Raw genomic sequence first — 21544 nt, 5'->3', positions numbered from 1 at the left:
TCCCTCACCCCCTCCTTCCTTTCAGAGAAACATTTGGTCAGTTTAGGAGTCAAAATGGTTTCAGGGCTGTCTTCCTGCGCTGCTTCAGACATGTGGTTTATATATTTATGTACGTGTTTGCTTGGTACATTTATGAACATTTATTATATATGTAAGACCTTAAAATTTTTATTACAGCTCATAGGATGCTAGCACAGGAACCCTCCTTCCGAAAACATGGGGTCTACAACCTCCCCCCCCTTGTGGGTTCCCTTCTATTCCATGTGTAAGTGCTGTCAATGTGTGACAAAATTTGAAATACCGTGTGCAGCGTTGCATCCGCGATGTGTTCCCAAAATAACACCCAAACAACCTGCATTTTTTAAAGCAGAGAATTCACAATGGTGGACTACAGTCAGTCATTGGATTATTTCTCATCATTAAGTCACATGGGGGAAAAGAATGCATTTGATGTTGATATTGTTATAGATATGGCAAACCCTAGAAATTAATAAATGCCAGGGTTCTGATTAATTGGGATATGGATTAAAGTGCAGAAGTGTGCCAGACAGGGAATTCAGGAAATTTCTGGGCTGGCTTATGTAAACCAGCCTGGCCAAACTAGAGCCATTAAGGGAACAATGATGGGCCACTGAGGAGAGGAATCCTTTAGCCTGGGGTGTGTGAGAGATGTTACCATGGTGATGGGGTATATGTTTGAGCAGACAGGAAAAGGGAGTTTTGAAGCAGGGATTCCTGGGAAGAAGGACAGAGAGAAGATTGCCACCAGTGCCATGGGCCATGGTGTAAGATCTGGACTCCCTCCATGCAGACTGAAGGTGTAAATAGGTGAATAAGCCATATGTCTTCTACAGTGGACTCTCGGGTTGCGAACATGATCCATGCGGGATGAATGTTCGCAACCTGCAGTGTTCACGACCTGCAGCGTTCGCAACCCGCAGCGGCACATCTGCACACGCGCAGGCTTCGATTCGGTGGTTCTGCACATTCGCAAAGCGCAATATGGTGTTCTACGCATGCGCGACCCCCAAAACCCGGAAGTAACCCTTTCCGGTACTTCCAGGTTTCGGCGGTTCCGTAACCCAAAAAAAACCTGCAACCTGAAGCGTCTGTAACCCGAGGTATGACTGTATTCTCCAAAGGGACACAGACGCTGTGTGTTTGCCTGTGTCCCGATGGGCTCTTGCTGCCACTTGGCAGAGAGAGGGCCAAGCACCTGACTTTTGAAACAATACAGTGGTACCTCAGGTTAAGTACTTAATTCGTTCCGGAGGTCCGTTCTTAACCTGAAACTGTTCTTAACCTGAAGCACCACTTTAGCTAATGGGGCCTCCCGCTGCCGCCGCGCCGCCGGAGCACGATTTCTGTTCTCATCCTGAAGCAAAGTTCTTAACCTGAAGTACTATTTCTGGGTTAGTGGAGTCTGTAACTATGTAACCTGAGGTACCACTGTATATTGTTAGCTCAGTTCCAGTTCTAAGCTAGGTTACCCAGGAGTAAGTCCCACTGAGTTATATGTTGTTGACTGCTTAGTAAGCGTGTTTGCAGTTTTAATTGTCCAAAGTGAACATCATAGGTTCTTTGTGGGACATGATTTCCATTTAACCTACACACTCTGCACCCTGGGAACACAAAAAACCAAATGAAAGATAGAAGATTGTTGCATCTACTGTACACTAACCGGGTTTCCCTCCCCCGCTTTAGTGCAAAACAAACAAGCACACCCAGCAGGCTGCTGAGCTTTCCTCAAAATCACGTGATTTGCTTTCAGAGGCAAACTGCCAGCTCACAGCTCAAGCTGGCTTACATCACTCCTTGTGGCCACAGTTAGACAGCAATATGTGCTGAGAAACACAGGTTCAAAACTCAGCAATGAGTCAGTTGCAAAGCTCACATTCATTTATTTCTTCTTCTTCTGCATTGGGCCTTCTCTTCTTTCTTATCTCTTACCATATCCATCTGCTTGTGATAGTAACCCATTGCTTTTAACTTTTAACTAAGGTGAGGTCTGCCTTCTCTTTTATCATTTGGCATGCCCCCTACTATTTGTAAATAAGATCATTTAAAAATCAGTTAAGTTGTCATCTAAGTAACAGAATACACCTCACATTAGCTCCAGGAAAATGCTTAAAACTCAGTGAGTTATTCCACAAGGCTTAGCGGTCTCCTCCTCCTGACACACACAAATGCAGAATCTGTGTCACCCTAAATAAAAGACACAGGGAAAATAAGGGAAGGGAAATTTGTAACAAAAAGAAGACTAAGTATAAAAGTGGGGAGAAGCCACCCTATCACCTCTTGGCCCAGCGCAAGTCTTATGTTCTTAAAAGGCTTTTTCTTCATCGTTGTCTTCTTCCCTGCAGAGTCTATATTAAAGCTCACAAAGCTCTCACAAACACAGTAAAAGGGGTTTGTGGTGTTTTTGCACAGCAAAGTAAGGCAGCTTCCAAAAGTTTCAACAATGCAGCCCACAAGTAAAGAGATAAAAAAAGGTCTCTTGTGAAGTGGCATTTCCTCCATGACAGACTCCCTGGCCTTCACAGGACTCCTCTGTTTCAATATGTATCCACTTCGCTGGGAGTAGGTCTCACTGAATTCAGTGGTACTTTCTTCTACATAAACACTCTAGGATTGCGCTGGCAAATGTTTTTGTGGTCTAGGTCCTATTTTATTGGATGCATGAAATGTTATACTTAGTTTGCTGGTATATACATGGACGTGCAACTGGGGTTATAAACTGTGGAGCTGAAACACCATGAAATGCAAGTGCAGCCTTTGTGACATCTTTCCCTTAACTGAAAGGTTTTTTTTTAAATTACAATTTGTTTAAGCAATATAATTTAAGGGGCAAAACAAATGAAACTGCTGTTACTGCTTTATTTTTGCCGTAAGCACAGGAGTGAGTAGTTATGAAACAAGAATTGGCTATTTGGACAAGGATACGGGAATGTTTGCTTAATTAAAGAAGCCTTTTACTTCTATAGCTACACAACATGTGGCTACAGAAGCCATAACACATTTAGGAAGACAAACAGAGGTTATCATGGTTTGTCTGGAGCAACCATCCTCGAAGATGTTGAGCTCTTCCACATGGCCAGAATCAAAATACAAAGCTAGATGTCAAAATCCCCCTGCATGAATGCGAATGAGGCATGCTCCACATGAGTCAGTGGAGTTCTGTTCAGATGGTTTTTCCACCATAATATTGCACCATATAGTTTACTTTGCATGCAGCAAGAAATAAGTCTACCCTGGGAAAATGCCAATCGATTGGTCAATCCCAGCTCTGGGAGAGTACCAAATAGCCACAGCAAGCAAACCTTCAATCAAAAGTAAGGATTGTGTTTGGGTGAATGAGGCTGTTGAAAGAGACATGCTCCTCTGGTTGGTGTGTGTACATTTAATGAAATACAAATGCATCCTGCCCACAGTTCTGTCCCATTTTAGCTGTTCTGGCAACATATCCTTGCTGATGGAGTGGCTCGTCCATCAGGCATATAGAATTGTAGACTCATAGAACTGGAGAGTTGGAAGGGACCCCAGGGGTCATCTAGTCCAACCCCCTGCAATGCAGGAATCGTGCCTACAGCTATCCCTGGGTGGGCTCGAACCACCAACCTTCTGGTTAACAGCCAGACATACTAACCCACTGCATCACAGGATATGTGATGTGTACTTTATGACATTTTTTTGGTGGTGGTATTTCAACACCAAATCCTACAACCACCATGCCAATGGATCTTCAGCATAATTCTGTGCCCTAAAAGGTGTCATCATTCAGTACAGGACTGCTACATCTGCCCGTCTGGTGCACACTAGGGACTAGAGAGGAATTTGATTCTGTTCACATTGGAAGGCAAAGATTCCTAATTGGAAGGCAAACTTATTCACAGTCGTCCTTGGAAATTTGCAATTGCCCAAATCTTGCACTGTAATTATCCCTCTAAGTAATGTCTACGAAATGCATATACTAAGGTAAAGTGTGCATTAAAAACCCCCCATATATTACTAGAAATAACATAAAAATGTATAGTGCCAGGTATAGCTGCTTTGCAAAAATGTATATGTTAGGAAAAATTTGCAGTAAAATGCTACCTACGGTAATTTTCATGAGGACATTAAAAAAAAAAAAAGCAAACGGATCTGGAAAACTGAACTTGAGACTGGAAGAAAGAGAAACTGAGAAATCAAAAGTGGCATCTTCAGTCTTCCCTATGCACAATTCTTTCTCCAACCCAAAAGGATCAGTTTACAACCCCAGCCAATACAATATTTATCCTAAAGATACATATTGAAGACATTCAGCAAATTCAAGAACTATAATAGCAACTCAAAATTTAAAATCAACCCACAATTTATTTTCACAGAGTTGCAAAATTGGGTAGTTATTCAGCAGCACAAAAAACAACAACTCTTCAGTGGCTATTCAATTAGACATAGTACCTAAGTGTTTCTGTTTCAACTGAGACCACTTTTCCTACTACTTTCAAGTGACATGAGTGTTCCCAGCAAAGATGTATGGAAAAGTTAAGGGAGTGCTATAATGTCTGTATGGTACCTATGTCTGCCTCAGAGCGGAAATGCTCTCAGATCAGACCCACTTCCCAACTCCTCGCAGTGTATATTCTAATTCTTTTTCCAACATGGGTGAATGACCTTAATGCTTTTCAGTAGTAAGAGATGATAATGTGGCAGTCAACCACCTTACCTGGGACTGTCTCTGTTTTATCTTGATTGTGTATGGGGAATCATTAACTTGCAAATGAAAGTCCATTCCACAGTATCAGAGATGTTTCTTAACAGAACTATTACCATTCATAGCAACAAATTGATGAAAGTGCTGATGCCACAATACATTTCCTATTTTTAACGTGCCACAGAGCTAATTGTTTTACTTTATTGCTTGCCATCCCTAAATAGCCAGGGTTCAAATTTCAGGAGGTTCAGGTGCAAAATGCCTGCTGCATTTTTGCACGTATATGGACTAGAGTCATAGTTGTGCCCATGTTGTTGGACTACAATTCCCATCAGCTCAAGCCAGCATGGCCTTTGATCCAGGATTATGGGAGTTGTTGTTTTGCAACACCAGGAGGGTGACACAGGTTCCCCACTCCCAGATTAGCGGGTGCCACATATAACATGATGCATTTGCCAGCCTTAATAGCTACCAAATGGATGCTATTGTCAAAACAATCAAGCCCTCTTCCTTTTGAATTCCTAACTTAGAATACATCCGTTTTAATCTACACATAAAAACAGGTTTGGTGCTATTAAACAAGGCCTGCCAAGCTTAATTGTGATAGAAAATGTTAGCTGGAAGGTAGGGAATGGTACAGCAACTGCCATGCATATGGATGGAATGCATATCAAAGGGATATGATAGCACCCTAAGGTTTATATGATGCTGGAAGAAATATCAACAACCTCAGATATGCAGATGACACAACATTGATGGCAGAACGTGAGGAGGAATTAAAGAACCTTTTAATGAGGGTGAAAGAGGAGAGCGCAAAATATGGTTTGAACCTCAACATCAAAAAAATGAAGATCATGGCCACTGGTCCCATCACCTCCTGGCAAATAGAAGGGGAAGAAATGGAGGCAGTGAGAGATTTTACTTTCTTGGTCTCCATGATCACTGCAGATGGTGACAGCAGTCACAAAATTAAAAGATGCCTGCTTCTTGGGAGAAAAGCAATGACAAACCTAGATACAGTGGCGTAGCGTGGGGGGTGCAGGGGGGGCCAGCCGCACCGGGCGCAACATCTGAGGGGGGCGCGCGCTAATCTAGTGGAAGAGACTCGAGTGCTAAAATCCACGTGTTAGGCGGCGCAAATTACTTGCCTTGCCCCGGGTGCTGACAACCCACGCTACGCCACTGCCTAGATAGCATCTTAAAAAGCAGAGACATCACCTTGCCAACAAAGGTCCGTATAGTTGAAGCTAAGGTTTTCCCAGTAGTAAAGTATGGAAGTGAGAGCTGGACCATAAAGAAGGCTGATTGCCGAAGAACTGATGCTTTTGAATTATGGTGTTGGAGGAGACTCTTGAGAGTCCCATGGACTGCAAGAAGATCAAACCTATCCATTCTTAAGGAAATCAGCCCTGAGTGCTCACTGGAAGGACAGATCCTGAAGCTGAGACTCCAATATTTTGGCCCCCTCATGAGAAGAGAAGACTCCCTGGAAACGACCCTGATGTTGGGAAAGGTGGAGGGCACAAGGAGAAGGGGACGACAGAGGACGAGATGGTTGGATAGTGTTCTTGAAGCTACCAACATGAGTCTGACCAAACTGCGGGAGGCAGTGGAAGGCAGGAGTGCCTGGCATGCTCTGGTCCATGGGGTCACGAAGAGTCGGACACGACTAAACGACTAAACAACAACAACAACAACAAAGCTGCAAATATCAGGGACATCTCACATCATTGGTGTGTTTGTGAGTTCCATGCAAGCTAATAGGTGCCATGCAAATGGACTAATTGCCGCTTTAATAAATGCTTGACATTTTAGGTTCTGTTTGGAAATATGTGGATTATCATATTTTTCCAGGTGTAACATGCTCCCATGTATAACACGCCCCCCTATTTTGGGGGACTCCAATGAAAGAAAATGGGGGGAAATGGCCCAGAGTTTTTGAGCTTTTTGGGGGGAGGATTGCTCGAAGTTGGAGGGGGGGGATGCTGATAATCACGCATTGCTGAATCAGACAAGCATTTGCCCACTCGCTACCAGCAGCTGGCAATCACATGCCCGATCAAAAGCAGCCCTTGCTGCAGCCACCAATCACACACACCATCACCGCTGACAAGCTCCTGCTCACTGCTGCAACCAATCGCCAATCCCCCACCTGCACTTTCCATGTATAAGACGTTCAAAACATAATAAAAAAAGTGCAGTACAAAGTGAGGGCAAGTAACCTATTCATTCAGCTGGGGGAGCTTGTCAGAACAAAAAATTATTCAATTGTTTATGGAAAGTGCAAATGGTGAGCGCCTGCCATATTTCAACAGAAATCCTGTTTCACAAAACGGGGGCAGCCACACTGAAAGCCCTACTCTGAATTATCAAATTCCATCTCATCACACTGCTCTGACCACAAATTGCACTGTTTTCCTCCTCTCTCTTTCCAGCTTCACAAGTAAGGTTCAATAATCTTCTTTCTCTCTTAATGTCTGTCTTCTAAACCTTCTGACTGTTTTAAACAGAGCTACATTACACATGTGCAGCTCGCATAAGCAGCTTTCTTTCAAAGCCATCCAATTTGGTACCCATCACTATGTCCCGTGGGAGTGAGTTCCACAGTTCTCTTATGTGCTGTGCAAAGAAGTGCTTTAATTTCTCCGATCTGAATTTTCCAATTCACCCTCACCAGGTAGCCCCAAATTCTAAATTCTCCACACCACACAAAATTAGTATATGCTTCTATCAAGTTCCTGCCCATTTGCTTGCCTTCCTGCTTCGTATGTGTCCAACCAGCTGAGTAAACACTATATTTGTACAGCTCTACTACTGCCCTGAGGAGAACGTCTGCTTTTGACCTGGGTCAGTCAGCTCCGCATGGATGACTCCTAGGCAAAGGCCCAAAAGTAGTCACAATCAAATACCTGCAAACTCACAAAGGGGGAAAAGGTGCCTTGTTTTCAGCCTCACCTGCATGCAGAAACAAGCAGGCATTCCAAGTGTGTACACAATCAGTCATGAAGTTATACTAAAGTTTGCCAGTCTTAAGGAAAACGAGCCAACACGCAAAGCAGCAGAGCGAAGGCTTTTGTGCCGATAAGAAGGTCCACTCTGATAAGGCTGGCATATAAAGCAGAAGGTATATTACCTCTTCCCGTAGCAAGTGGCAAGGCAGGTTTTGCATCTTTCCAGTTAATTGACCTTTTGCCACCCATGAAGACATATAGAAGATACTGCTTGGTCCCATTTGTAGCAAGAGGTTTGGAATTTGACCTATGTTGGCAATAAGCAAATTTACTCACACCAACAATGGCTAAGGGCCAAAGGCCAGGAGACCCCTGCTATACCTAACCATATATTAATGAATAAAAATGAAAGAATCCTCATCTGTAGCTAGGAACCCTCCTGTATGAAGTGATTAATTGTACCCATGGCAGCTTTGGTTCCCTTCTGATAAATAATCTCCAGATTATAGGAAAGGGTGGAGAAGTTACTATTGAGGATGGCAAACTATGGTTAACATAGGAGCTGAGAGCTTCAAGTCACTGAATTGTCAGAGCTATTGAAAAGGCGCTTTGTGCAGAGTGAAATAGCTTACTCATTCATGCAGGGGTATCCAAACTTTTTTCAAAGAGGGCTAGATTTAATGAAGTGAACATGCGTGAGGGTCGACCAAAGTTGTTGAACTTTTTTGGGCTTTTTAAAGGATTTTACCTCAGAGTTGTTCAGCTTTTTCCCCAATTAAAGTTGTTGAGCTTCTTTTAGGATTGAAATTAACTGTTGCACAGGCCGAATTAACCCAACCGGCAGGCCGGATTAGGCCCCCGGCCCAGAATTTGGACATGCCTGATTTATTGCATTTACAGTCCACCTTTTTCTTCTTATGTGATTCTCCTCATTTAAGTCCCTCCAAAACAACAACCCTGTGAGGCAGGTTAGGCTGAGAGCAGGTGACAGGCCCAAAGTCACCCAATGAGCTACATGGCCAAGTGGGGATTTGAACCCTGGTCTCTCGGGTCCCAGTCTGACACGCTTACCACTGCTCCACGCTGGCTCTCTACACCACAGCAGCTGTTTAAGGAAGGCAGAAAGAGTTAGCCTTGGCTTTTATAGTGGTGATTTCTCCACACAGTTGGTGTCGCACATTGTACAACATTTTCTATAGACTTTCTGGGGGGTGGGGCAAGTATACACATCTCAACCAGGGCTCCCCTTGTCAGGTTTGGGGCAATTCTGTCACCCACTGGACTGGTGTCAGATGGGAAGCACCCACTGTCACAAGATTCATAGGAAGGGGGGAATCCATTATGCCCATTTGCTTAATCTGGGACCAGTGTGCAATGCAGACCAGAGAAGGACATATAAATAAACAAAGACAAACTCAGCACAGTTTTTAGGGCATCAAAGGTGTTGGGTTGAAATAAATGACAGACGAATGACAAGTGTCATATGGGGGGCATCTCTCGAGCATGTCTCGGGGAGTCCCTTTTATTGAATATTACAGCATTGCCACATATGTGCTTGTTGCTGATTGGTTAACACAAATACAATGCAAGGGTTGCATATAGGCATTAATCACCAATAGATTAATGGTTGGGAAAGGGAACACAGAACTGGACAGGCATGAAAACCTCCTTATTAAACTATTACTAGTGATTGATACAGCAAGACTTAAAAGAACATAACTATCTCATTCCGTAGATGTGGTCAACCATACATTAAGAACAGGTCAGGGTACGATGTTTCATGAACTCAATGTGAACTGAACATTCTAGGGTGGATGAGGAAGGAATGCTTCAGCTTAGAGCGGTTTGCCAGAGTCATGTGCAGAAGCAAAACTTCCCATCACAAAGGAGTAATATAGAAGACACCTAGGTGACTCCTGCTCATGTCTGCCTACCCAGGCAAACAGAGAATGGCCCTCCTGTAACAGGGTCAGGATTTTAAACCAGGAAAAGTCCACTCTTGATTGTTGGTTGAGCACATGAAGGTGCATTCTACACCATATCTTCTAGCCAGACCATTGGGCTCATCTAGTTCAGCACTGTTTAAACCAGCTGGCAGCAGCGCTCTTGCCAAGCCTTGCCTGGGGACTGATCCTGGAAACCTTTGCATGCAATGCAGGTGCTCTACCCACTGAACTACAGCTCAGTGGTTAATTTTGTTAGCTGTGTCTTACGTGGTTTGGACATCCTGAGGATAGGAAATGGGGAAGGACATTGAAGGCAGGGCAAGGGGACTATAGTTCTTTGAGGAAGATGTGGATGGGTCTAAGTAGTAACCTGCTTCACTTAGGGATTATATTATTTATATAATATATTATATCTACACCCCCCCCCCTCAGCGCAAAGCAGCATTCGTGGATCTGAATTTTACCCTCATAACAACCATAACAGTGACTGGCTCAAGGTCACCCAGTGAGCTTCCTTGAATTTGAACTCTGGTTGCCCAGGTCCCAGTCCAACACTAAGTACAGTGGTACCTCGGGTTACAGACGCTTCAGGTTACAGACTCTGCTAACCCAGAAATAGTACCTCAGGTTAAGAACTTTGCTTCAGGATGAGAACAGAAATCGCATGGCGGTAGCGGGAGGCCCCATTAACTAAAGTGGTACCTCAGGTTAAGAACAGTTTCAGGTTAAGAACGGACCTCCAGAACGAATTAAGTTCTTAACCTGAGGTACCACTGTACTACACCACAAAGGAAGAGTGAGTGAGCTGCAGTGAATACAGCAACTTGCGAGTTCTGGGTTCAAATCCCCACTCAACCCTGAAACCCACTGGGTCACCATGAGCCTACCACTCTCTTGCAATCCAAGCCTGTCGTGTTTTAAAATAAAGTACTTTAAGACCAATTTATTATCTACTGCTGATTTCCACAGCCTGTAGAATATTCCTAATATAGGTCACATTGTAGAGCTTTCGTGACCCTCCATGAATCACTGATGTTGTTTTTGGTTTTTATTATAACCCCTCTCCACAAAAGTAGTGCTGTTCAAATGTAACACTTACTGGATATTTCAACATATTTAGTTCAAAGAAGCCTATTTATAGGAAATGCTATCATCCTGGGAGATTTTGCAGAAGGAGAGAAATGACAAGTTGTTGAGAAATTCAGGCTTCCCCAAGTATTGTGTTCAGCACAAAAGATAGGTGTGTGTGTGTGTGTGCAGGAAAGAAATTGCACACTACTATACGTTTAAGGGACATTTTAAGAAATAAAAACAGACTTTACAGACGTCTGTCTCATATCACCAAAATCAGCAGATGAAGGTGCAAATCACACAGGAAGTTCCTTTCTTCTGTGCCTCTCCCTTCATAGCAAAGGTGGGAAGATTTCAGGCTTGCGGAGTCTTCTTGTTATTTTTTAAAGTGCAAGATCTACCAAGTGGGGATACATAGTGAGAATGAAGGAACAAGGTGCCTCTGAGGCCGATCACATTCTGATCCTAGGAATTTGGTTTTGGTGCTACAACTCAATATAGTATTTCCACAGTGATCCACACTCAGGGCGCTCCTGGGTGCTCCTGTTGGTTTAGAAGGTGATGTTAGTATAAAATGTCGCTGTGAGGGTGCTCAGTGGAACACCCAGCTTTGCACATATTACACCAGGGCTGAAAGATCTGCACCAGCCATCAAACAACATTCAAGCTTTCGTTACTGACATTTCAAACTCTAAACAATTCAGGACCAGGATACCTAAGAGACTGGAAGTCACCTGGGACAGCTCATTTGGCAGAGCATGAGGATCTCAGGGTCGCAGGTTCAAGCCCCAGATTGGGCAAAAAAAATTCCTGCATTGCAGGGGCTCGGACAAGATGACCCTCGGGGTCCCTTACAAACTCTAAAATAAAGGACTTCTTCACACAGCACATAAGCGGCAGAAGTTGCTGTGATGTTAACATATATGAGAGAGTGCTGGAGGGGAAATAGTTAAATAGGTTGCACAGACAGGACCCGGGGGAGGGGTGGAGTCAGTGGGACTATAAAACCAGTTCTGGGAGGAGTTCTGGGAGGAGTTGGTTGGGAGTTGTTGGTTGGTTTTAGTGGGTTGGCTGGTTGGGAAAGGCAGTTGGTAATAGAGAGACAGTTAGGGCAGTGGGTTCTTGAGTGTGGGGAGGTAGAAGAGATAGAGGGAAATAAGACTAAGAAAGTAAAGAGCAACAGCGTTTGGAATGCTGCAAAAGTTTGTGTCTGAAATAAAATACACTCTTCTTTATTAATTGAGAACTTGACGGAGACTGAAGTGATTTTACCAGGGAGGACCTGGTTGGTGGCAGTGGATTAGTGGTGTACGGGTCAATAGTCCGTGAGACGGCCAGGGGCTCCGTATGAACTCCACAGTTGCTTCCACAGGAGGCAGTGAAGGCCACCAATTTGGATTAGACAAATTCATGGAGGATAAGGCTATCGGTGGCTACTAGACATGATGGCTAAGCTCTGTCTCCTTGGTCGGAGGCAGGAATGCGTCTCAATACCAATTGCTGGAAACCCCAAGAGGGGAGAGCGCTCTTGCACTCAGGTCCTGCTTGTGGGTTTCCCACAAGCATCTGGTTCATCACTCCGAGAACAAGACGCTGAAGGAAAATAAAAAAATGAGTCTTGCGGCACCTTGAAGACTAACAGGCTTACTAGGCCACAAGATCTCATGGAATGCAGTCCAGATGCATGACATGCTGTGTTCAGTTACATACATGCACCACACACTGGCCTCATTCACATATTACAGGTAAGCAGTGTTTAATAATAGAGTATCATGAATGCTTGCTTTGGTCCTCCGCATGCAGTAAACATTGACCCTTGGCATTATTTCCAAACAAGGGATTATGGGTTGTTTCACTCAAATAACCCGTAATTCAGAAGACGTTTGACACACATGCACAAAGTACATACAAATTCTGGTTGGATGCTGCCACCTGCTGGTTCAAATACATTACAAGCGCATAGCTAAAAGCCAGGTTCCTGTGTTGGTCTACTGCTCTATTGCAACAAAATTCACAGGGTCAGTAAAGCAAAACCATTAATGAGAGGCCTTCACATTAGTGGTTCCAGGCCTGTGGAATGCTCTCTCCAGGGAGGCATGCCTGGTGGATATATATATATTTTAAGACACCAAAATGCCATTAAGGGGTCTTTATTCCACCTCTCTCAAAGAAGTCTAACCACAACATCTAGCAACCCCTCTTTCCTAACCCCACGATTCCCTTTACCTTCAGAATAGGGGAGGGGAGAACATGTCATTTCAAGGCATCTTTTCTCCACCTCCAAGTCCTCCAGCCTTAGGCCCACCCTATGCAGACTGGGATTCTCCTCCGAACCCACACTGCTCTATGTTTTTGTGGGCTGTGTAATGTGCTGCCTGATATCTGCAGAATGATTTAGCCGGACCACCCACTAAAGCACCTTTTCTTAATCAGAAAGGTTATGTAACTCCTGCCTGGATTCTGCCAATTTGCTAGTTAGGCCTGTTTTCACCATATGCATTTTGATACCAAGTTCCTCGCCATGTGGGAGAACCTCCCCATAGACCACCATGTACCTCTCTCTTCTTTTGCCGTACTATCACAGAAAAGCCATCCGTCCCCCCTGCTGTGCCTGCTACACCCACAGAACCAAACACATGATGGTATATATAAAGCATTACTGCTACATGGAGGCGACAGTATCTGTGGAGGAAATGCGTGTTTGTGTGCAGCAGCCTTCAGCCTCTCCAGGCTGTGGCCTCCGCCAGCATGACAATGCAGCAAGAGGATCCTTCCTGTTTACTTTAGATTACACTAAGAAGGACTGTTATGAAACCCTTGGAGAAAACAGCAGCTGCCTCTGATTAGCCACTTCAGCTAAACAACATTCTTTAGGTGAGGCAAAACTGTTCCACAGTGCATGCCCACAGAATGCCCAGAATAAGCATCATGCTAAAGTCAGGGGTAAGGAATCCTGTGGATCTGATCAGATCCAGCCAACACGGCCAGTGTTTGGGGAGGATGGGAATGATGGTTTAACAACAGTCGGAGGGCCTGTGCCAAGCACAACCCACACACTCTTCGATTTAAAGCTCACTTGAAGTTTCTTTGGTGTGCAGTACAGGTACACTTTTTCCTTTTGTATACAGAATGCAGAGGTCTTATCATTTCACTCCATGGAAAGCAGTGGCGTAGCGTGGGTTGTCAGCACCCGGGGCAAGGCAAGTAATTTGCACCCCCTAACCCGTGGATTTGCACCCCTAACCCTAATCCCCAGATGTTGCGCCCGGTGCGGCCGGCCCCCCCTGCACCCCCCACGCTACGCCACTGATGGAAAGAGGATAGTGGGCAGTTCTTCACAAAGCCCAGAAAACTGGGTGACTGCAGTGCCGTTGCAGATTTCAGGTACTCAGTGCAAGCAGACACCTACTCACACAGCATAGTTTGTTTATTCCTCCAAGGAGTTCAAGGTGGCGTGCACGCGTCTCCCCCTTCTTGTTTAATCCCCACAACAACCCTATGAGCGAGGTAAGGTTAGGAAGAAGTGGCTGTCTAAGGTCACCCAGTGAGCTGCATTGCTGAGTGTAGATTTGAAGCCTGGTCCTGGTCTGATGTTTTAACCAACCCTCACACCATAATGGGTCTCAAACTCAAATCATTACAGTGGTACCTTGGGTTAAGAACTTAATTCGTTCTGGAGGTCCGTTCTTAACCTGAGGTACCACTTTAGCTAATGGGGGCCTCCTGCTGCTGCCGTGCGATTTCTGTTCTCATCCTGAAGCAAAGTTCTTAACCCGAGGTACTATTTTTGGGTTAGCGGAGTCTGTAACCTGAAGCGTCTGTAACCCAAGGTACCACTGTATAGTTAGCACAAACCGTGGTGTAGTGCGATGACTGAATTGAGCTAATGGGTTGAAAGCAGGGGCAGTCAACATAGTTTTGGACTATAGGCACTTTCAGACCAGGGTGGGATTCAATCGCATACCAGCAAATTCAAAACAGACTTTTTGCAATAAGGAAAGTGCCAGGAAAACACACTGGAAAGTGTGGGATAAGATTTTCTTGGTGCAACAGCATATAACCACCCTGCAAACAAATCAGACTGAATGCTCATTAAACAGCCAATGTTCCATCACCCTCCGAACTTTGTGCAAATAAATCAGGATGCATGTTCAAGAAGGAGGTTGTCTGGAAATGATCCACAACTCCCATCAGCCCCAGCCGGCATGGGAAATGGTCAGGAATGATGGGTGCTGTAGTCCAAGATATTTTGAGAGCCTCATGTTGGCTGCCCCTCATCTAAAGCCATTTGGAATGCCAGAAAAAGAAAATAAATAATCCCAGTATTTTTCTCTAGTTCTAGTAAACAGAAGAGTGCTGATAAAAAGCAAATGCTCCATTCTCAAAAGAGTTAGATAACGAAAGAAGTAAGGGCTTCACTCCTAAACTGTTACATGTTTCACAGTGCATTGCACAAAAGCACTGGATAATGTGTGTTAGAGAATTGGTTTATGTTAGGGAGAATAATTGTTTTCTAACTACTTAAAGCTATTATGTTTTGCTACTGTTTACTGAAGAGCAGACTGTTGGAAACGTTATTGCCAATGGAGAATGAAGCCATTACAGTGGTACCTCAGGTTAAGAAAATTTGTTCCGGAGGTCTGTTCTTAACCTGAAACTGTTCTTAACCTGAGGTACCACTTGAACTAATGGAGCCTCCTGCTGCTGCTGCGCTGTGGCGGCACGATTTCTGTTCTCATCCTGAAGCAAAGTTCTTTACCCGAGGTACTATTTCTGGGTTAGCAGAGTCTGTATCCTGAAGTGTCTGTAACCTGAAGTGTCTGTAAGCCGAGGTAGCACTGTACACAGGCTTGAGAAACCTACTCTGGACTGAAGGCTTCCTTGCAAATGAAAAAAAAAACAATGCTAAAATTGATAACAAATAACCTACCCCTAAAATACGTCTAATCATAAGAAGAAGAAGAAGAAGAAAAGTTTGGACTTGATATCCCGCCTTTCACTCCCCTTCAGGAGTCTCAAAGCGGCTAACAATCTCCTTTTCCTTCCTCCCCCACAACAAACACTCTGTGAGGTGAGTGGGGCTGAGAGACTTCAAAGAAGTGTGACTGGCCCAAGGTCACCCAGCAGCTGCATGTGGAGGAGCGAAGACGCGAACCCGGTTCCCCAGATTACGAGACTACCGCTCTTAACCACTACACCACACTGGCTCTCATAAAGAGCCATAAATAAATAAATAAAATAAAGCTTGTTGGAAACAGATGAAGGGCTCTGTGATGTCTGACACCTTGTGTTTTGAGTTGAAAGAACACAGTACAGTAGTAATTTTACACAGCACACTGCACAGTTCTCAGCACTATAATTTCATTTAGAAAAGAATGCCGGCATTGTGATTTATTTGGACATTTTCTGCACAAAACACCCTGCGCTGTGCTAGTGTGCAGCACCTGGCAAATTAACATCACACACAATACTCCAGCCAGCAGAGCTACACTTATTAGATGAAGAGAGGAAGAGTCCCAAATCCATCCTCAGGCAAAACATAGCAAATCTTCACACTCCAGACATTTCCCTAGAAAGAGCCAGTAATCTTGCCACTGTGCCCACTGCCACTTTCACTTGTTTGCAGATTGCCTGGGCTTTCTCTTTAGACTCAAGCAGTATTTATTTGCTTCAAGAGAGAGGTCAAGGAGCAAAGCAGAACCTTTAACATACAATGTCAGATAGGGAAACAAAGCCCTGGCAGCCGGTTTGAGGAAAGCAAAGCAGCATCTCAAGGGAACAGTTCTAAATATTTATATAGAAAAGTGGAGAGGTGGAGAGAAGAGGCTGCTTAACCCCTTCCCCACCAGCCTTTTAATTTTGGGTACAGTTTTGACAGTTCTCCCTTCTGCTTTCATCCCAGTGGGCCTAGCCTTGCACACACGGGTCTGCAGCCTACAGAGAAGATTTATTCTTGAACATTAGGCACTGCTCCAGCCACGATTCAGAATCTGAAGCAAATGCTTCGCTCCAGTTGTAAGCCACGTAGACAAAGAAGCAAATACCCGAGGTGCTTGATCGGACAAGCTGCTCAAATCATTTTACAAAGGCCAAGAACGCTGCATACTTGAGTGTTAAGTAAAATATAAAAGCTACAGATGATAAAATCTCTCCATCTGGATTTTCTCATATTAAGGGGAGAGAAAATCAAGATTGATGGAGGGAATAGAGTTGGAAGGCAGGAGGAGAATGTAATATGGACAACTGGGAATTAATGGAAATACAGGAAGTTTACTCTCCACATTATACAACAGTATAAATGAGCCTCTCCTCTCTCTTGAGCACGCGCGCACACGCGCGCACACACAGTTCAGACAGAGCAAATAAACACTTTGAAAAAAGCTAACTTGACTAGAAAGGCTAGAAAGTAACTATCAGGTCAGAAAATGATTTACATACTCTCAAAGAAAAACAGAAACAGTGACAAAGGCTTTCTGGCTGCTATATACTCTTGTACACCATGCAATTAGATTACAGGAAGAAAGAATCCAAAGAGGAAAAGGACCATCACACTGTGGTTAGAATCACCTGAACGTCAGGAAACAATGAGGTAGCTTCTGAGCATCACAAAATTATTTTGTCTCAAGGATAGGCCTCCAACTATAGCAAGTTGGGGGGTGGGTGGGTGGGTATCTGTGTCAGGCTTTCAAGCTTGCCTGCTTTCCCCCCCTTCCCCATTTCTGGATCTACTAAAAAACAAAAAACAAAACTTACCTTTTTAGAGCTTCTTCTGGTTCAGAGCTCTTCAAGATGGTTTCCAGCTCCAGAATAATGCTTGTGTCCTTTTGCAGCCATAGTACCACACAATATAGGCATTGTTTCTTTTCCCCCAACAGTCTTCAAATATCCTTTAGCTGGTCAGGCAGGGGTGGGGAATAAACAGGAACAGCTGGCAACTGCAATCCTGGCTGAACTTACAGGTTTTGGCAATTTCTAGATGATTAAAAGGCCCATTCTCTGTTATGCTTCCATCTTCCATAACAAATGCAGTCAAACCTCAGGTTGCCGTTCAAACATAAAGCATATTACTATCGCTTTCACTTTTCTTTCTGCCCTGCTTCAGACCTTAACGTTAAATGAAAGAGAGAGAAAAAAGGAGGCTGGGATAATGGAGGAAAAGAGTAGTTTGAGAAAGCAAAAGTGTATACCTCAAGTCAAGGCTAGTTTCAAAACTTATTTTTATCACTCATGCTCAGCCATGGGCAAACGAGATTGCCATGTTCACAAACATAATTCTTGGTGTTCTTTGTTTATGAAATTTACATTTGTTTGCACTTGAATGGGAAAATACCTGCTTCTCAAACCAGTGCTTGAACAGAAACACATTTCTGATTGGAATTTTGCGTTTCTCCGAATTTTGCAATGCAGTTTTTCAACATGTACAAAAATGCCCGTATTAGGGGAAATTGCTTGCAAAAATGTGTACACTCATCAAAATTGCATACAAAAATTTGCTTATTAGGATACGTATGTCTTAAAATGCTGACAAATTTTCATGAGTTTTTTTTTTTAATGGCAAGCTGCTTTGGAAATGTGGAAACTGAATTTAAGATGATGATTATCAGTCACCTTCCACATACATATCTCAAGACAATGTACAAAATGGAATAAGTAAAGGTAAAGGGACCCCTGACCATTAGGTCCAGTTGTGGCAGACTCTGGGGTTGTGGCGCTCATCTCGCTTTATTGGCCAAGGGAGCCGGCGTACAGCTTCCGGGTCATGTGGCCAACATGACTAAGCCACTTCTGGCGAACCAGAGCAGCGCAAGGAAACGCCGTTTACTTTCCCGCCAGAGTGGTACCTATTTATCTACTTGCACTTTGATGTGCTTTTGAACTGCTAGGTTGGCAGGAGCAGGGACCAAGCAACGGGAGCTCACCCTGTCGCAGGGATTCGAACCGCCGACCTTCTGATCGGCAAGTCCTAGGCTCTGTGGTTTAACCCACAGCGCCACACGCGTCCCACAAAATGGAATAAAGACAACAGCATTTAGAATTTCAGAGGGGCATGTGCCTCCTCTTGCACTTTCCCCTGCAGTCACCCATGATGGAAAATGGGTGATGGGAAATTATAATAAAGATTATAATTCCTGAGCATCTGCAAAGTGTTGTTTCCTCATAACAGAGCAACTAATCCCAGCTCTACAGAACTGGTATTGAGGAGAAGGCTTTCCAGGACAGTGGCATTAGCCATTGTCAGTGGCATTAGACATTGCTGTTGAGTGGAGCCTCCAATTCCAGAGGCAGTATATCTCTGAATACGCAATGTGTGGGAGAAAATGATGTGGGCAGGCCATGCTGTGCTTGTGGGCTTCTCAAGAGACACCTATCTCACCTTTGTCGGCAAGAACATGCTAGCCTTTGGCCCAATTCAACACTTTTCTCCTGTCCTTTTGTTCTCCTCCACCCAGAACCCACCTTGAAACTGCAAACAGGGGAAAAGCAAATGAATAAGAAAGGATTAGGAAGAAAATATAGTGTTCACAGAACTGCACCATAAAGGGTTAGAATAAAAGATATACAGTGGTACCTCAGGTTAAGTACTTAATTTGTTCCGGAGGTCCGTACTTAACCTGAAACTGTTCTTATCCTGAAGCACCACTTTAGCTAATGGGGCCTCCTGCTGCCGCCGCGCTCCCGGAGCACAATTTCTGTTCTCATCCTGAGGAAAAGTTCTTAACCTGAAGCACTATTTCTGGGTTAGCGGAGTCTGTAACCTGAAGCGTATGTAACCTGAAGCATATGTAACCTGAGGTACCACTGTATTTAAGAAATGTGTAGAGACTGAGATGCAAAACATAGACAGAAAAATGCAATGACCAGAAATCAGATGGATATCGAAGTCTGATACAAAAGCCACTGACTGCATGTAATAATTTGATTTCACCATTTGGGTGTCTGGCTTATAAAGAGTTCCTTTCCGGCCATGTAAGGTTCAGTAGGCCTAAAGGCTCCTGCCTGAAATCATGGAAAGCCACTGCCATCATAGTAAAGTTAAGGTCAATGGCCTGATTTGATACAAGGGCTCTTCCCCTTCCTGGATGATATTAAATACAAAATGAGTATACTTCCTTGTAGCTCAGTGTTGGATGGGTAGGCTTGCCAATCTTTTTCTTTGAAGGTGTCCTGTGCCTTTCATAGTTGCAGAAATTCATTAGAAACTGAAGTAGACATTCAACAAGTTTTTTTTTTTTAACCTGGTATGAAGATGAGACTTGTGCAACAACATCTGCTGGTAAAAAGGGTTGGAAGTTGGTGAGGGATACATTTCCGGTTCCTCTCTGTCTTAATGGAGGCAGCCCCCACGACAGCGGGAGATCAAAAGTGAAGGAAAATTCTCCCCAGGGAAGGTGGGGGGGAACGGGCTTCAATCGCAGTTCGTCTTGGTACCTGACTCTCGCTCCGGCATGGAATGCAGGGGGGGGGGGGCAGGGAGGCGCTGAATGATAAAGCACTTCGCCTGCTGAAAACCCTCCAACACCGCCATTAAGAAGCAGAGCCTCCCCTGATAATTAGAGCTTAATTGGACTGAAGTACAGGTGTGTGCTAGAAGACTTTAAGGTTTGAATTTGAGATAAGACTTCATTTGGTGCAAAAGATGTATGTAGGGGGAGAGGGGATCCTATGGTTTCTTTATTTAAAGTTTTCTTCTCTACATTTATATTTCGGCAACTGTCCTTGGAACATTAGTTCAAATGATATTTGTACAAGTAAGGATGGAAGAAATGGGATTATAAATTTGGAATATAACATCAAACGGAACTGTGAGAGTAAAAAAAAAAAAAAAGGAAAAAATGGAGGGAAGCTCTATTTTGTAAAAGATTTATGATGGAAACTTAGAGCTGACTCTTCCCCATCCTTTATTATCTATGAAGTGAACTGAAGATAACTGGTTGTATATCTTCAGCTGGAAGGAAGGATGAAAGGAATCTGTGAGCTGTCAAGGAACTGATAAGGTTCTTTATTGAGTCATGTGCAGTTCGACAGACCACTCTTCTTCCCAGGCTGAGAGGAAAAATGGTGAAAACAGTTTATTTACTGGGACAGAGTGACTTTTGCAGCTGTTGTTAAAAGTTCTTGGTGCAAAACAACACAGCATGGGACAGAGCGATGGAGAAATTTCTGGAACAATGCAGTATCAGCTCTGCCCAAGGAATGACAGATAACAGCAACAATTGGGGGGGGGGGATAACATCTTACAAGGACTAGAAGAAATACCATGGACAGAATAGAACTGCCTTGGGCTCATGTGATGGCAATGGAAGAGCTTTGCTGGGAGGGCATCCCCACTTCCCTTCCTCTACCAGTGTCATGGAGGACAGTTCCTAGCCTCCCTCTCGCATCGTTGCTTAGCTGTGGCTTGCCTGCTACATTGTACAGCAAAGAACACAGTTTGTGTCTAGGAATGGAATCCAATGCCCACTATCTGAAGTCTCTACCTGCACCAAGTTCACTTTCCCCAGAAATCTTAACTTGCCTGCTACAGCTCAGGAGTTTGCAAGAAGTCATTTTGTGGCATGAATGATACACTTGCCAAATATGTATATGTATATGCCAGTTTTTTGTCCAATATCTCAGCCATCCACTCCACTATTTTCTTCTTTGAGAGTCATGTCATCAGCACTATATTCAAGAGTCTCCATTTGTGCCTCTTTTGAGGCTTTCTGAGTTGTGGGTATTGTTGTTTGTCCTTATAAAGAGCTGGCAGGCCACTCCTCTGTTTTAAGACTCTAACAAGTTTGAAATGTTAAGTACTCCAGAGGATGCTGGCCAGCTTGACTAGTCTGGAATCCTGGGGTTTTGCTGAAGGTGGGCCTCAAAAGGTTCCAGGTGAAGGCCAG

The 21544-nt window shown here is 44.0% G+C and overlaps 1 protein-coding gene across 2 annotated transcripts in view; it reads right to left on the bottom strand.

The window, feature by feature from the left end:
• Positions 1 to 17720, bottom strand: part of RAD50 (RAD50 double strand break repair protein) — a 135554-nt gene extending 117834 nt beyond the window's left edge. Inside the window, exon 1 of one of the 2 annotated variants that reach the window (XM_083600083.1) lies at positions 17418 to 17720. The gene's annotated coding sequence lies outside the window, so the exon portion shown is untranslated. The remainder of the gene's footprint in view (positions 1 to 17417) is intronic. The other variant, XM_083600082.1, reaches the window with a different exon arrangement.
• Positions 17721 to 21544: the final 3824 nt, after the last annotated feature.

Source organism: Podarcis filfolensis (assembly GCF_964270895.1).
Source record: "Podarcis filfolensis genome assembly, chromosome: 2".
In the NCBI taxonomy this organism is placed as follows: domain Eukaryota; kingdom Metazoa; phylum Chordata; class Lepidosauria; order Squamata; family Lacertidae; genus Podarcis; species Podarcis filfolensis.
Note: the sequence above shows the minus strand (reverse complement) of the source record. Positions and strands in the feature narration are given on the sequence as shown.